General features: G+C 43.0%; 1 protein-coding gene and 1 pseudogene across 9 annotated transcripts in view; one reads left to right on the top strand and one right to left on the bottom strand.

The window, feature by feature from the left end:
- The window catches only part of DYRK1A (dual specificity tyrosine phosphorylation regulated kinase 1A), a 143,921-nt gene that overhangs the window by 35,288 nt on the left and 91,244 nt on the right, over positions 1-17,389 (top strand). Inside the window, exon 3 of one of the 9 annotated variants that reach the window (XM_062204998.1) lies at positions 3,821-3,960. The exons of 7 other annotated variants lie outside the window; for them this stretch is intronic. The gene's annotated coding sequence lies outside the window, so the exon portion shown is untranslated. Of the gene's footprint in view, positions 1-3,820; positions 3,961-9,677; positions 9,699-17,389 lie in introns of those variants that run through there. One more of the 9 variants, XM_062205016.1, reaches the window with a different exon arrangement.
- Positions 646-15,668, bottom strand: LOC133746646 (uncharacterized; annotated as a pseudogene).

Raw genomic sequence — 17,389 nt, 5'->3', positions numbered from 1 at the left:
CATTACTGTGATTGCTTCCTTACATAGACTGGGTCATTTTTTTCTCTCGCTGCTCTTAAAATTTTCTTTCTCTTTGGTTTAAGCTGTTTGCCTTTGTGCCTGGATGTGGTTATAATTTAGAGATTTTTAGTCAGCATTTCTTCAAATATTTGCCCCTTCATACTTCTTTTTCTGTGATTGTATTTATGTGTGCCCTTGAAAATTTGTTATATCCCATAGATTTCAGCAGTTTGTACATTTTCGTTTAGTCTTTTTTCTTCTTCTCTCTTTAAATTGAATTATTATTCTTGATCCATCTTCAAATGTAGTGATTTTTTTTAAGTCCATCCAGTGCATTTTTCATTTTTGGTTATTAATTTTTTAATTTCAAATTTTTTATAATTTTATTTTTTCTGCTGAGATTCTCTGTTCACACATTAAAGATCAGATTTCTCTACATTTCTGAACAATTTCTTGTAATTCCTTGAAAGTATGGAATAGCTGCCTCAAAGTTGTTGCAGAATCTAATATCTAGTTTAACATTTTTTTTTTTTTACTCTTCCTCCTCCCCTTAACTGTGGATCATGTTTTTGTTTCTTTGTTTGCCTACTAGGTTTATTTATTTATTTTAAACACTGGTAGTCAATTTATTAACAGTTGGTTGGCTTAGGCATCTGCAGTGGTGACTTCAGCTTCTACTGGCTCGGCGCTGATGGAAGTGGTCTGGTTTACAATCTCAGAAGGACTGAGTAAGTCACTGAGCTGCTTGTGGATGGTCATCTGGAGCCGATCCCACGTCTTAACCTCCCTGCAGGGTGTTTTTCTTGTAGTGATTGGTGGTGTCTTGGTAGGCTTCCGAACTGCTTTTCACCCCGGATTCTTTTTTTGCTCCTTTGGTCAGGTCAGCACAGACCTTGATCACTGGGGCTTGATGTTGCAACTGGCCAACGTGATCCTAACTCAGTGAAAGGCCATCTCTGGTTCCATGTGCGTCTTTCTGGTATCTTTAAAATCCACGTCTATGGCGTAGCTTCCTGACCACCGTGTTCCTTGGTGAGAGTGAGCAGTGGTGAGCCGGGAGCAGGTGCAGGCGTGGGTGAAACAGCACTCTGCAGCTGATGTTACCGCGTCTTTCTCAGAACGTGCCTGCGAGTTTTTGATTGAAAATTGTTTTCTTTCTCAAAGATTATTATTAATTTTTGTTTCAGGAGTCTTGTTTGGTTACCTTGAACTTGTATAGGCTTGGTGCAGTACTATCTTAGGCAGGACCTATGAAAAGCTCACTGTGACTCCAGCGCCCATCTAATACAACGTGGCAGGACTTCCACACTGGGTCTTCCTGTGGCTGGGTCTGATTCTAGACATTATTTGTACTGTTCTGGAGTAGGCTGCACTCTGAGATGTTTTCTTTAGTCTTTGAAGGAGGAAGGGACTTTTAAGGAGGTACGTATTACCCAAATTTTTTCCGAGACATGGAACCAATAGGAGATACACGGTCATTTATTGTAAGGAACTGGCTCGTGCAGTTATGGACACTGAGCTGTATCAAGACACATAGATATTCTTAGAATAATGTGTGAGTAAATGTGTGGACAACCTGTAGTTCAGTCAAGTTGACATATAAAATTAAGTACCACAAGATTTTCCACTGCAACTGAACTAGGACTCCAAAAATCCCCCAGCCCTGTCCATTCTTGTCACTTTTTGTTCTACTCTGAACCCCGTAAGCAAGTCACTCTGTGCTAAGCATCAGGTGGTCTTAAACTGGACATGTGCACTCTGATCTCCATGGGTCCCCTATGCAGACTGTTGGGGACTCCCTCGTACCGCTGCCTTCACTCTGGTGACGTGTGCTGTCAAGGATCCTAGCTGCTTCAGCTGCCTGGAACTCTGCTCTCTAGCTGCACATCTCAGCAGGCTGCCATGCAGCTCCTTGCAGTGCTGGGAATTGTCCCCAGAGAACCAGGGCGGTTGTGACCCTTTCTTCAGGGGTCATAGTCTTGCTGCCCTTTGTGCATTGTTGAGCAGTTGCCTCAGATGCGATGTTCAGATGTTCAGTTGTGGAGTTGTTTGCCGTGGGAGAGCCAGTCTCTCAAAGCCAGAAGCAGGATATTTGAAGATTACTACTAAACACCTGGTAGGTGCGCAGCTCCTTTGGAACGTGTTTGGAGGACTCTAAATATTAACAGATTATGATTCTTTTGAGCAGGGTTGGGATAGGATTGTGAAAATGCAGTGTATAGATTCAGAGGGTTCAGTATGAACTAGTATCTAGCTTCAGGATTCTGAACTAAAGTTTTGTTCTTACTGCGTGGGAATTCTCAGAGTACAGAATCTGGGGGGCAAAAAAAATTAGGTTTAATGGAAGAGATGATTCTTTTAGGTTTATTCTTCTGAAATCTGAAATGCTGTAAAATCTGAAACTTTTTGAGCATTGCCATGATGCCACAGGTCTGGTTGCTCAGTGTTTGCAGGCTTTGTTTAATGTACAAGGTTATTAGAACCTAATGTATGAAGTTACTTTTAGGCTTTGGTAAATGGTGTATATAAAACATAAATGAATTTTGTGTTAGGATTTTTGCTCTCATCCCCAAGATACTTCATTATATATATGCAAATATTCCCAAACTCAAGGCTCTAAAGCTCTCAGAAGCATTGGAGATGAGGAATACTCAGCCTGTAATACGTTAGTGGTGTGGGCCCTTAAGTGAAGGCCAGGCCAGCTGCTCAGATTCTAGTAAGAACCCTGCCTCCCACCTCACGGGGGAACCATGGCCATGGCAGATGGTGTGGGTCCCAGTGTGTGCAGTGATTGGGGGCTGCTACTTAGGAAGCAATGCTCCTGATATCCTGTGCCTTTTTTCTTTGATTTAGTCTCTGTCTACTTTCCTGTAACATCATACTTATTCTTGGTTTTAGTCCTGTCTTCAACTACAGGGAACAAGTCAGTTCATTCCTTCTTTGTGGTGCTTGTTTAATTTTTGAAAACGTCTATTTCTCAGTCTTGCATTGCCTTGATCAAACAGGCTGGTACTTCCAGATCCCCAGCTACTTTTCATTTTCTCACCAGTTTTTTATGTACAAATGAAAAGAATTGTGAACTTGGAAAAGTTTACAAAGACTTCAAATTCAGGCTTATCAGTCAAATTCTTGGAAAGGTTATTTCTTATACTTCCCCTTACTCAAATCTAATTAATTTCTCTACTGTCTCTTGTAGCCATAGCATGGTTTCCAGGGTACCACTTGGGTGATTTTGTTTCTTTCTTTCCCACATTGTACTCTGAGGTCCATGAAGGGAGGCATGGTGACAGGAAGTCCCGCCCTGTGCTTCTGGTGCTTGGTGCTTATTTGTTGAAATGAATGATGGATTTAACTGTGTTCCTGTTGTGACATCGTCTGATGTTCTGGAGGTCATTTGTGTTCAGTGATGCAAAATTAATTTGTTTATATCAACAGGCATAAAAAAGTTCTCACTGTAGAAGTTATGAAGTGTATACAGGTGTGTGTGTGATTGTCCTTAGGTCTGCTGTCTGGACTCCCGCTCTGTTGCCCCTGTAGTCTCTTTCCCATACTGTTGTTAACAATTGCCTGTTATCTTTCTGGACATCTTCTGGTACATATTCATTTTTGTATAAGTGTTCTTGTTCTCTTATATGCACATATTTAAACATCTGTGTAGCGTTGTAGTTTGATGCACAGTTAAAATGGCAGTTTAATAAATACTATTTCACTTCTGTCATTGGTTTAATAGTCAAACCTTTTCAATGTGTGTTACTTTAAAAAAAAAAAACTCTCTTGCCTTTGTTGACATTACGTTTTTTTTCTTTTTTTTTTTTTAAAGGTGTATGTGTTTTATTTCAAAGAGCAACAGAGAGAGAAAGGGAGAGATAGAGATCTCTTACCTGCTGGTTTACTCCCGAAATGGTAGCAACGGCTGGGGCTGGGACAGCTGAAGCCAGGAATTCCATCCTGGTGTCCCATGTGAGTAGCAGGGACCCAGGTACTTGGGCCATCTTCCACACCTTCCCAGGTGTATCAGTAGGGTGCTGGATTGGAAGTGGAGCAGCTGGGGCTCGAACCCGAGCTCATAAGGGATGCCGGCATCACAAGTATAGCCTAACCCACTGTGCCACTACATGTGCTCCCATGCTGCTGTCATACACTCATCAGTAAGGCACAGAAACCTTGCTAGACCTCACTTTCCACATCTTACTAGTAAAGGAATGATTTGAATGAAGCGAAATGAAAAACTCTTTATTTCTGTTATGTGATTGATCTGTTTGAGATATTGTGAAGAATGTATTATTCTGTATAATATGAAAAAGTATAGAAATCGCATGTGACTGGGTAGCAAATGGAAATTGTGGAGAGGTTAAAATATAGAGGCGTGACTGCAGAATGGCACAGTGAAACTAGTAGTGGGATCTGTGTGTGCCGTGGACTTGGCAGCAGGTGGTTTGAGCTGTGTGGATCCCTTCAAGGGGGCTGACGACATCCAGTTTTACTTATACTCCCTGAATTTGCTCAATAAAACTTTACTTAACTTTGTTAATACAATGAATGCTTCTAAAGAAATGGCACAGGAACGGACGCTAGCATAGGTAGTTCTTTGTTAGTCACTGAATTAAAAGTGACATTTCATGGTAAATGTTGCTCTGTTTCCCAAAGAGAGGCAAACAAAAGAACCAACAAAAAGCCCTGCAAGTTTTGCTCATGGTGTGTTTCTAAGCTCTGCTATGATAAGTGTCCCTGAATCATTACATTTCTTTTAATTAACTGCTTTTGCCTAATAGGTCACTTATTATTTTAATTTTTAAAAAAGATTAATTTATTTGAAAGAGTTACAGGGAGAGGTAGACACACACACACACACACGGTAGGGAGAGGGGAGAGGTAGATAGGTCTTCTGTCTGCTGATTCACTCCTCAAATGGCTGCAACAGCCAGAGCTGAGCCGATTTGAAGCTGCGAGCCAGGAGCTTCTCTGGGTCTCCCATGTGGGTATAGGGGTCCAAAGACTTGGGCCATCCTCCACTGCTTTCCCAGGCGCATTAGCAGGGAATTGGATTGGAAGTGGAACAGCTGGGACTTGAACCTGGTGCCCATGTTGGCTGCCAGCGCTGTAGGCCAGGGCGTTAACTTCTGCACCACAGCGGCAGTCCCAGATCACTGGTTTTATAGTTTGAAGATTGCTATACTGTTATTTGAAGATTTACTTTTTATTTGAAAGGCAGAGTTAGAGTGAGAGGCAGAAAGGGGCTGGGGAGGAGAGAGGGAATCAATCTTCCATCTGCTGGTTCACTCCCCAACTGCCCATATGGGACACTGGCATTGCAGGGGGAGACGTCACTTGCTACACCACAATGCCTACCCTTATCTTGAAGATGTAACTGACTTATTTGAGTTAATAAAACAACCCAAAGTCGATGTCTTAGCAGATGAGTTGGTGTGATTATGATGCTTTCTGCTGTTAACAGTCAGTTCTAGCTGAGGAACTGGTCTTCTGGAGGGTGAGATGAACAGGGCTTTTCCTGCTTTGGGGGCTGGATGCTAGCATGCACCTGGTCAGGTGAAGGTGGGGTGGCGTCCCGTGGTCATCACGGTGAGATGTCATCTGGGAGGGTTTAGGAGGCACTCAGGTCTGTGTGAGTATGGGAAGAGACTTCACAGGGGAGAAAGCACTGGAGTTGGGTTTGGAGCATGGTATTGACGGGCAGAAATGGAAAAGGAAGGTTCGTGGGAGAATTTGAGCAAAAAAGTGGTATTTGGGTAGTGGGACTTTGTCCATTGTGGCTGGGGTATGGGCTTGGAGCAAGTGTGTGCTCAGGGAGAAGACTGAAAAGGTGGAGCAAATAGTAATAGAAGCTGCAACTGCATAAAGACACGAGCTTGTGTGTGTTGGAGCACCTACTTGGCAGTGCCTTAATTAAATAGGTTGCTGCGGGCTGTGTCCTGGAGAATCTGAAAGGTAGTTTTGTGGGTCCAGTTAGTGGGGTACCTGGCAGTTGAACCGCAGAGGCTCACTGTGGCTCAGGCTTTGAATGCCAGGCTAAGCACCACTAGGCACTTTTCTATGGATGGTGATAACCTAGCAGGATATTAACTGATTTTTATAAAGGAGGATCTTTGCCTATTATCACAAGCTTTTTACCTCTGTTGGGGTTTCAAAAAGTGAAACTGCTTGGTAGTTACTGTCATGGTTGTGACCTATAGCTAGATTCCATGAAGAAGTGTTGTTTTATGTTAAGATGAAAGCTAAATTTCCTAGGTAAGTGAATTTTAGGTAGTGCATATTTAGAAAAGCTATGATGCATTTGTATAGAATTTTTAGCCAGGAACATTCATTATGAGTAATTCTTTATATTCTAGAATTTTTTTCTGTTCATTTATTTTACTCTTTTGAGACCATGCTTTGGGGAATGTTTTGGGAGTCCATTCCAATATAACATATGACTTTTTCCCTGATGTACAGTAATTATTAGATGAACTTAAGATGATACATAGTGTTGTAGCACGTGGGTGTAGATAATCTATAGCACCTTTATTGTGAATATTTATTATTTCTAATTTATTTAAATTATTTTTATTTACCTGAAAGGCAGAGAGAGAGAGAGAGAGAGAGAGAATCGATCTTCCACCTGCTATTCATTCCCCAAATGCCTGCAATAGCCAGGGCTGGGACAGGCTGAAGCCAGGTGCTCAGAACTCCATCCAGGTTTCCCATGTGGGTGCCAGGGACCCAAGTACTTGAGCCATCACCTGCTGCTTTCCATGGTGAGCAGCAGCAGGAAGTTGAAATCGGAAGCGGAGCCAGGAATTGGACTCAGGCACGCCAATATGTGATAAGGACATCCCAAGCAGCATCCACTGCACCAATGTCTGCCCTGTAATTTAGTTTAAAGATTAAAATGGATTTCTAAAAGCAGAGATTCAGCAGGGGCAAACTAGACTGCAAATGAAACATGAACCAGTGCTGCGGACTTAAGCACTTAAAATGAGAGAATTGTGTTGGAATAAGTACTGTTGCCAAGGCCCATGTGGGTATCAGTGTACTGTGTATAGATTGGGAGGTCATAAATTGAGCAACAAACTATGACATTGGAATATGAAAAACCTGTTATTTGTTAAGATTTGAGAAGAGAGATCGAGACCCTTGCTGCCGAGCTGAAGTGGAGGGATAGATCTAGAAGGAAAGTGTTGTGTAGGCTCCAGCTGTTTTCTGTTTCTTTAGACTGCAGGAAAAACAGGGTGATCTTCAGTTGGCATGTGGGGATTTAGAAGATAGTTTGTGACCAAATATTGAAAGTTACTGGAATAGTTATCAGGAGAATCCTTTGAAATGGGTAAATTTACATTGTACTTAGGAATTTAATCTGTTTAAAGAGAGACCGGTTTAATATTTTTTGAAAAGGCTATTTCAGACTTTCATTTGTAAGCTTTATATTTTTCCAGTTTTCTTTTTGTGCGTCTGTTAGTCTTAAATGGAAAATAGAGAACAGCCATGCTATATTAGTGTTTTTCTATTTACTTGAAAGGCAGAGAGAGAGAGAGATCTTTCATCTGCTGGTTCTTTCCCCAGTTTACTGCAACAGCCAGGGCTGGGCCAGGCCAAAGCCAGGAGCCTCATGCTGGTTGCCCATGTGGATGGCAGAGACGCAGGTCTTCACCCATTCTCCACAGCTTTCCTGGGCACCTTAGCAGAGACTGTATTGGAAGTGGAGCATCAGGACTCTAATTGGTGCTCATATGTGATGCTGCTGTTGCAGGCAGTGGCTTAACCCACTGTACCACAATGCTGGCCCTGAGCAAGAAGACAGAATTCCACCCGTGTAGCTAGAGGTCATGTCCACGTGTATTGAGTTGCTTTCTAAAATTGAATATTCCGTTTATTGATACCAGTAGAATTTGAAGTATGAATGTGGAAATGTTGACATTAACAAATAAATCGTATGTGTTAAGATTGTATGACTGCTGATACAGTGCCATGCCTAATCACTTTTGTAGAATTTTCATTGATCACTAAAATTCTAGGTTAAAGATTTTGAAGTTCAAGATTGTGTTTTATCACAAAATACACATTCATTATAGAAAATTTAGAAAATGTAAAACAGAATAACAATTTTCTGCAGTTCCTTTCTGCAGAGATAACAACTATTTACATTTTGTGTAAATTCTGCCAATTTCTTCTGTACATAACTTTTTCCTAAAAAACAAATCTCACATGGTTCTGCATACTGCCTTTTTTTTTTTTTTTTTTTTAAAGAATCAGTTCTTTTATTTATTTATTTGAGAGGTAGAGTTACAGATAGAGGGAGACACAGAGAGAGAGGTCTTCCATCTGCTGGTTCACTCCCCAAATGGCTAGAGCTGGGCCGATTGAAGCTAGGAGCTTCTATTGGGTCTCCCATGTGGCTGCAGGGGCCTAAGCACTTGGGCCATCTTCTGCTGCTTTATTAGGCTGTAGCAGAGAGCTGGATTGGAAGTGGAGCAGCCAAGATTCAAACCTGTGCCCACATGGGATGCTAGCACTGCAGGTGGTGACTTTGCCCACTACGCCACAGTGCCGGCCCCTGCATACTGTTTTTATAGCCCATTTCTTGTACACAAGATGAATCTTTCCTTTGTTTTTACTCCTCAATGTCAGTCTGTTTGTGGAACATGTACTGTGATAAAAAAGAATATGAGACCTAGTAGTACTTCTCACCAAGCAGTAGATAACATACAAAATAGCTTCCAAAGACTATTGGTAGATAACTAAACACAAGTTCAGAGGATGGGATGGAGTGACTTTAAATTGATGGAAGGGCCTGCGTCGCGGCTCAATAGGCTAATCCTCTGCCTGCGGCGCCGGCACACAGGGTTCTAGTCCCGGTCATGGCGCCGGATTCTGTCCCGGTTGCCCCTCTTCCAGTCCAGCTCTCTGCTGTGGCCTGGGAGTGCAGTGGAGGATGGCCCAGGTGCTTGGGCCCTGCACCCGCATGGGAGACCAGGAGAAGCACCTGGCTCCTGGCTTCGGATCAGCGCGGTGTGCCGGCTGCAGCGGCCATCAGAGAAGACCTTTCTCTCTGTCTCTCTCTCTCTCACTGTCCACTCTGCCTGTCCCCCCCCCCCCCCAAAAAAAAAAAAAAAAACAACCAAAAAACAAACAAAACCCAAACCTGATGGAAGGGACTTGACGTGATCTTGAAGATGGTTAAGCTTAGGTAAATAGTGGGTAAAGTTTACATGGTGAAATGGCTGGCCCATTGTGGGTATGAGGAGGTTATGTGCATTTTATGGAATGATAGAACGCCACCTTGAATTGTGATTTCAGCACAGTAAGACTTGGTCAGATGCTCTTAAGTGATGAAGGGATTAGACCCAGGTTGAAAGTCATGTTTCAGGAAGGTAGTGTAGCAGCTACATGCAGAGTGGACTGAGGCAAGGGCTAAGATGGCTTTAAAACTCAGTGGTTCCCAACTGGTTGTCTTGAGGAATCACCTAGAAGGTTGTTGTTATTTTATTTTTTAATAAATTTTCATGTCCTTGTCCATTCTTCCTGAATCTGGATCTTTAGAATGGAGTCTGAAGTCCAGTTATGGGAACTCTCCCATATTGCTTCTCACATACCAGCAAGCCTGGGTTGTACTGAATTCCAGAAAGCATCTGTCGTACTTTGGGTGAAACGCGGACCTGGACTACAGTGATCAAAGTGGGCATGGAATAGAATGCAGAGACGTGGTAAGATTTAGCAGTAGATACGGAAGTCAGCAAGTGCTGAAGAAATTCTTGCATGGATGGTGGTACCCGGGGGTAGAGATGGGAAGTTAGACCAGATGCATTTTGGACCTAGTGAATTGAGAGGTAGCTGGCCAGCAGCTTGTTAACATTAAGTGAGGAGTTAGAGAAAAGAGGTCAGAATTATTAGTTTAGAGTAAACCTTTGAAAATACTTCTTCTGAAGGGAAATACGTACAGAGAAATGATAGAGGGCCAAGGATAGAATGAGAGATAACATGAGGTTACAGGTGCATGTGAAGGAGAGATGGACAATTTGGAGGATAACTGATTTCCCAAAATAGTGACATATATTTTAAGAATTTTCTCAAAATGTTTCTGCTTGTAGATTTATTTTCATTTTTTATATAAAGGACACAGAGAGACTGAGATCTGTCTACTGGTTTCCTTCCCAAATGCCTGTGACAGCTGGGACTAGGCCTGGCTGAAGCAAGGAGACAGGAACTCAGTCAAGTCCCCCAAGTAGGTGGCAGGGACTCAAGTACTCGAGCATCACCTGTTGCCTCCCACGGTGCACATTAGCAGGGAGCTGAAATCACAAGTTGGGATTTGAATCCATGTTTTGAACACTTGAACATGTGTCCAAGCAGCATTTTACCTGTTGCACTAAAAATCCACCCCAAATTTTGATAATTTTTAAGAGGGTGGAATTTCTGTATAACTTAGAGGGTAGCAAACAAAATTAGTAAATCTAAACTACTTTTGCTACCCTTAGCAATGGACTTGGTGGAGGATATATAATCTGTTAATGCTATCTATTTTTAAAGATTTATTTATTTGAAAGGCAGAGTTAGAGAGAGACAGAGATAGAGGTTTTCTATTTGCTGGTTCACTCCTGACATGGCTGCAACAGCCGGGACCTGGGCCAATCCGAAGCCAGGAGCCAGGAGCTTCCTGTGGGTCCCCCACGCAGGTGTAGAGGCCCAAGCATTTGGACCATCCTTTACTACTTTCCCAGGCCATAGCAGAGAGCTAGATTGGAAGATGAGCATCCAGGACTCAAAATGGCACCCATATGGGATGCCGGCACTGCAAGTGGTGGCTTTACCTGCTACGCCACAGCATCTCGTCTTGATGTATTTTGGGTTAGTTCTTGGTCTGGTGATTTTTCTGTTTTTTGAAATGCAGAGATAATTAATAGCAGTGGCTTATAAAACCATATATAATTATATACCTATAAAAGTGCATAGAACCAACTAGATACATGCATGTACTGAAATAAATTAGTTATATAAAATATTTTATATAGAAAACTATATATTTGTATATGTTGCACATTAGGCAGTTCTGTTTAGGAAATTCAGTTCTTGCAGAAAGAAGAGAATAGGGCAATTTTCCAGTGCATTTCTTATTAGCTAGTTATGAGAAGGGCCTGCAGGCTGCTGGTGGAACATAATCTTCACAGATCTCTTCTGTCTGATACAGTGCTTTGTTTAGGGAATACATGCATAAAGGAAGTACCTAGCACCAAGCACAGAATTGAACCTTGATTCATTCCCAGAGCTCCCAGAGGTTAGCAGTCATGGCTTTTAAGTTTCTCTTATGATCTAGAACTGATTTGAATGATAGAGTTTAAGCACAGGGCAGGTGTTTGGCCTGTTGGATAGGGCACTGGTCATGATGCCTATGTCCTGTGTTGGAATACTTGGATTTAAGTACTGTCTGGCTCCTGATTTCTCGCTCTCTGCTGATATAGATCTTGGGAGGCTGCTATGATGGCTCAGTTGTGTTACTGCCACTACATTGGAGATCTAGATTGAGTTCATGAAACACAAAATGGAAAAAAAAAGTGGCAGTAAAAAGATTTGTAAGCACCACATCAGTATGAGACTGAACTGTGGGCAAGCTTGTTTCATTCTATGTATAGCTAAAATAGTACTTAGTGTTGACTTTAAGCAAACTTAGAATTGAACCTTCTGGAACTTAGGTCTGTATCATGGGGATATTTCCTGGTCTGTATCCTAGGTCTGTACCCCAAGGATATTTGCTGGTATCTAATGTATATGGTACTCTGTGGTAGTGGGAGTTTTCCGGAAGAGTTCTGTGGTCTGAGAATTCATGTTGGGAGGAACGCAGTAGAAGCAAATAGGTAAATATGTTGATAGCCATGGGTTATTGGAAGCCTATGCAAATCATTATAGATGTTTTTATATTTACTGATGGGAGACAAAGATAGCAAACAAAACAGAATGTCAGTGGCAGTTTACACATTTTGAATTTTAGTGACATAGTATGTGGTCTTTATGCCAACTGAAACTTGTCAGTCCCTCAGTCTCTCCCCCTAGTTTGAGAGAACGTACTTGGCGGTGAATCACACATTGCTGCAGAAACGTGCTGCCACGTTTTCCTCAGTTGCTGTATCCAAACACGTCATACCTGAGTTAGTCTCAGTCAGGCCCAGGTCAGTCCTGGAGACTGAGTCATATACTTGAGACAGCAAAAGTTTTGGTCAAAATTAATTAATTAATTAAAAAGATTTATTTATTTATTATTTGAACGGCAGAGTTACAGAGAGGCAGAGGCAGTGAAAGAGAGAGAAAGGTCTTCTATCCACTGGTTCACTCCCCAAATGGCCACAACAGCCAGAGCTGAGCCAATCCAAAGCCAGGAGCCAGGAGTTTCTTCTGGGTCTCCCACGTGGGTGCAGGGGCCCAAGGACTTGGGCCATCTTCCACTGCTTTCCCAGGCCGTAGCGGAGAGCTGGATCGGAAGTGAGCAGCTGAGGCTTTATCTGTTTGAACGTCAGGGAGAGGATGAGAGCGAGCACGAGCACTTGCATCCACTGGTTCACTTCTTACAGCCGCAGTTCCCAGGGCTGGGCTGGCTCGAAGCCAGGAACTTCTTTCAGGTTTCCCCTGCTATGCCACGACACCTGCCCACTAGAATTTATTTAATCCACTCAGCTGTTCTCGAACCCCCTCCCTGGTGCTTAGTGGAGATTATATGACTTCTCATGTAATTTCATGACAGATCCCATGCAGCTTTTCCCTTTTACACATACAAGTTATTTTCAGCTACTCTCCACTCTAGATGCCATTGCAATAGCATAATCCTAAGACCCAGGTTTATCATCCTTTATGTTCTTGCCCAAGACTTTCATGCAAAAAAGCAAAAAGACTCATCTGCCATTGGTTATTGCTTTTTCATAAATGGAATATATAATAATGGTTTTATTTTGGAATAAAAATTTCTCTACTATCATTGAGACAGAAAGTAAGTATGGGATCTGACCAGCCTTAGACACATTGGTTCTTGCGTCTTTGTGATTGTCCTCACAACCGTTGCCGTGACCTTTAATGAGAAGCATCTTTGTGGTACGTGATGGGGCTTGCAAACTACGCCCTTACACTGGTCAGTCTTTCTGACCCTTGCTTTCCACTCTGGGGAGGTGGGAGTAACACTGCAACCTACTTGTGGGGCTGTGTGGAGATGTGATGTGTCAGCACCTGCACAGCCTCTCTGCTGAGTCACTGGTTTGGAAGGCGTGTTCAGCAGTGTCTGCTCCCTGTAGGTTACTAATGATTTGGTGGAATAGCACATTTCTAAAGTCTTAGGCGCTCACTGCCCTCTCCTGCTTAAGGTTGTGACTGTCCAAGGGGTTTTGTTGAGAGCTGAGAATGTTCTTGGCTTTAGGATTTCACTTGAAATCCCCAGTTAGTATACTTTTCTCTGTAATGCCACTTGACCTTCTTACTGAGAATTAGAGGTAAGGATTTCTGTTTTCTTGTGTGTTAGGTAGAAAAAAACCATGACATTTCCCCATTTTTTTTCCCCTTTGTCCATTAGAATTCTAGAAAATCTATTTCTAATCTTATTACGTAGAAAAAGAAGCCTTATTTTCTTGTCACTTTAATCTGTTAGTGTAAATGAGCCAAAGTTTATAAGGGATTTAAGTTTTAATTATTGAATTTTTTTAAAGATTGATTTATTTATTTGAAAGCAGGAGGCAGAGAGAGGAGAGGCAGAGGCAAATAGAGAGAGGTCTTCCATCTGCTGGTTCACTCCCCAGATGGCTGCAATGGCTGGAGCTGGGCTGATCTGAAGCCAGGAGCCAGGAGCTTCCTTCTGGTCTCCCACATAGATTCAGGGGCCCAAAGACTTGAGCCATCTTCTACTGCTTTCCCAGGCCATAGCAGAGAGCTGGATCAGAAGTGGAGCAGCTGGGACTCGAACCGGTGCCCATATGGGATGCCGGTGCTGCAGGCAGCGGCTTCACTCGCTATGCCACAGTGCCGACCCCGCACTTGCCATTTTAGTTCCATTTCTCCTCCATTAATGTGGACTTGCTGTATCACGCCAGTGCATTCATTTCAGTCACAGTCTTGCCCCTCTAGATGTTTGCGGGTTAGGATTATAATTATCATTCACCGATGCTTTTATATTTGTTAAACTTGAGAGAGGGAAAAAGAGCAAATTCCCCTCTGGTGACTTCACTTTCCAGAGGCCTGTGTTGGCCAGGGTAGGGCCAGCAGTAAAGCCAGAAGCTGGGAATGCAATCTCGGTCTCCCATGTGGGTACCAGAAAGCCAATTACTTGAGCCATTACTGGTTTCTCTCAGGGTCTGCATTGATAGGAAGCTGAAGTTGGGCAAGAGGTGGAATTGAACTAAGGCACTGTGATGTGGGGTGGGGCTAAATGCCTGCTCCTGTCAGTACTTTTTAATTAGGTGTCTTGTCCATGAGCCCCGCCCCCAACTAAGCTGGCTGCTTAGCTGAGCGTAACACGTGTTTATTAACGGGATGTTGACATTGCACTGTCCCTGAAGATAAGCTGCATACTAATTTTATGCAGTGATTTTCAGACAACTAAAAAATGGTTTGTAAGTTTTGCCTCAAAAAACCACTCCTGTTCCTGTGGTAAAGATCAAAGATTTTTTTTTTTTTATTAGCATCTAATTGTTACCTGACCATTTGTGAATGACTACAAAATAGAAATGATGAAAAGTTACTGTATGTTTTTCTTGGAAAAATTTAGAATATGACTAGGTTTGTAAACTTGTTTAGGAAAATATTGTGCATATAGTTTGTAAAATATTTGGTGTTTGAAATCATCTACTTATTGTCATAAATTAATGTGATACAAGCTTTGTTTCTGAAGAGCAATTAGAGGACTGGTGTTGTGGTATAGTGGGTTAAGCTGTGACCTGTGGTGCTGGCATTACAGCTGAGCACTGTCAGTTCGAGTCCTGGCTGCTCCACTTGTGGTCCAGCTCTCTGCTGATGCACTGGAAAAGCAGCCTAGACCAGCACTTGGGCCCCTGCTGCCTACATGGGAGACCGGATTGGAGTTCCAGGCTCCTGGCTTCTGCTGTTTAGTCTCTTTCTGACTTTAAAAAAGAAGAAGTGTGGTTAGCCTGAAAATGAGGAATCATCAACAGATCTAAGGAGCTTATCATTACTTAGTATGAGATAGTGTAGCTGCTATATGTCAGCAACGTATTTTATAACTCATGGAGATATTACACCTTTTGCTAAAGATTGCTTTCCAAATGAGCTAATGATTAATGGATGACATTTCTAAAAGGTGTCAGAAGATTTTGATGTGTATTTTTCTCAAAAAATTTTAAAATTTATTTTCATTTCGTGGAGGGGAGGAGAGAAGAAAGAGAAACCGATCTTTCATCTACTGGCTTACTCCCTAAATGCCCGCAAAGCTGGGTCTGGGCCTTCCAAAGCCAGAAGCTTTGGAATTCAGTCTGTTTCCCACATGGGTGGCAGGGACCCACGTGCTTGGGGCATCACTATTGCCTCTGCAGGAACAGGAAGCTGGAATTGAAAGAGGGGATGGTGGTGGATCTCAGACCCACCTGCGTCAGTTCTGGTGCGGAACATGAGGGTTCTGAGCGGTGTCTTAACTGAATGAGGGGATGGTGGTGGATCTCAGACCCACCTGCGTCAGTTCTGGTGCGGAACATGGGGGTTCTGAGCGGTGTCTTAACTGAATGAGGGGATGGTGGTGGATCTCAGACCCACCTGCGTCAGTTCTGGTACGGAACATGGGGGTTCTGAGCGGTGTCTTAACTGAATGAGGGGATGGTGGTGGATCTCAGACCCACCTGCCTCAGTTCTGGTGCGGAACATGGGGGTTCTGAGCGGTGTCTTAATTGAAAGAGGGGATGGTGGTGGATCTCAGACCCACCTGCCTCAGTTCTGGTGCGGAACATGGGGGTTCTGAGCGGTGTCTTAACTGCTGTAGAGTGTCTGTCCCTGATGTCTGTCTGTTGCCTTTGATATTCAGAACAGTAATGACCAAGTACTTTGGGCCGCGCCACCTGTGTGGGGACACCTGGGTGGGTGCTTGGCTCATGGCTGCTGCCGGGCCCAGCCCTGGCTGATGGCCCATTTGGGTGCATTTTCAGAGGATAGTCTCCCTCTGTCCCTCTCACCCCCTTCAAATATGTGAATGAATCTTAAAAACAAAGGGGCAAATCTTGAAGCCCAGCAGTGTGATATCGTACTTGATTTTCCTTTCTTCATCTAAAGAGCTTTTTTGTCAGTTATTTATTTCCATTGAAACCATTCAAGTTGTCGAGATATAAGTAGCATTGTACCAGTATTTTATAGATTTATAGATGAAGAAAATGTTATTGAGAACCTAAAGGATTTAACTGTCTATAGTGCTCATAGCTGGTGATTGAATTAATATTTTCTTTTTTTTCCCGTGATGCCAGACTAAACCATTCCCCGGTGAAGATTTGTTAGAAAACTGTGCCTTTTCTGCCAAAATAGTATAATCTCAGTGATTTGATTATTATTTTTTAGAAGATTTCTTTTTCTCAAAGGCATAGTGATAGGGTTGAGGGCGGGGAAGGAAGGGGAGGGGAAGGTTGGGATCTCCACCTGTTTGACTTCCTAAGTGCCCACAGCAACTGGGGCTGGACCAGGCTGAAGCCAGGAGCTAGGAGTGTCACCTGCTACAGGGTATGCTGCAGGAAGCTGCACCGAGGCGCTGTGGCCTCGCTCGCAGGGGCTCCAGCAAGAGTGTGGCTTCCGTCGCTGTGTCCATCACCCACACCTGGATGATTATTTTCACAAATGAAACTACTCTGATGCAGTACTGTAATAATCAGCCACCCCTCTCTCCACACAACCCCAAAACTAGGTCCCAGTTACTTGAAGCTCTGAGGTTTTACTGGACCCCATAGCAACTTGTGGCAGGAAAGAGAATTCTTTAGTAATGCAGGCTGGACTATATGTAATGATTTCAGACACAGGCAGTTCCTAATTTAAAAACAATCCATGCGTAATCCCCTGGCCTTGAGCTTCACCTCAAGTGCTATTTGAAGTACAAAGTTGGAGCTTTAGGTTTTCAAAGTAGTAGAAAAATAGGTGATTTTGGGGCAATAAATACAGAGTCCATATTAAGGCCCGTAGGCCTAAAAATTTTATTCTTCAAGCTACCTTCTTCTTCTTCTTCTTCTTTTTTTTTTTTTTAAAGATTTATTTATTTGAAAGAGATTCTCTGTCTGCTCATTTAGTCCCCAGATGGCCAGGCCTGTCAGAGCTGGACTCTATCAGGTTCTCCCATGTGTGTTGGGGCCCAACCACTTGGCCATCTCCTGCTGCTTTGCCAGGCACATTAGTAGGAGTGATGCTCTTATGGGATACCATTGTCATAGATGGTAGCTTAGCCTGC

This window comes from Lepus europaeus, chromosome 2, assembly GCF_033115175.1.
Source record: "Lepus europaeus isolate LE1 chromosome 2, mLepTim1.pri, whole genome shotgun sequence".
Taxonomy (NCBI): Eukaryota; Metazoa; Chordata; class Mammalia; order Lagomorpha; family Leporidae; genus Lepus; species Lepus europaeus.
Note: the sequence above shows the minus strand (reverse complement) of the source record. Positions and strands in the feature narration are given on the sequence as shown.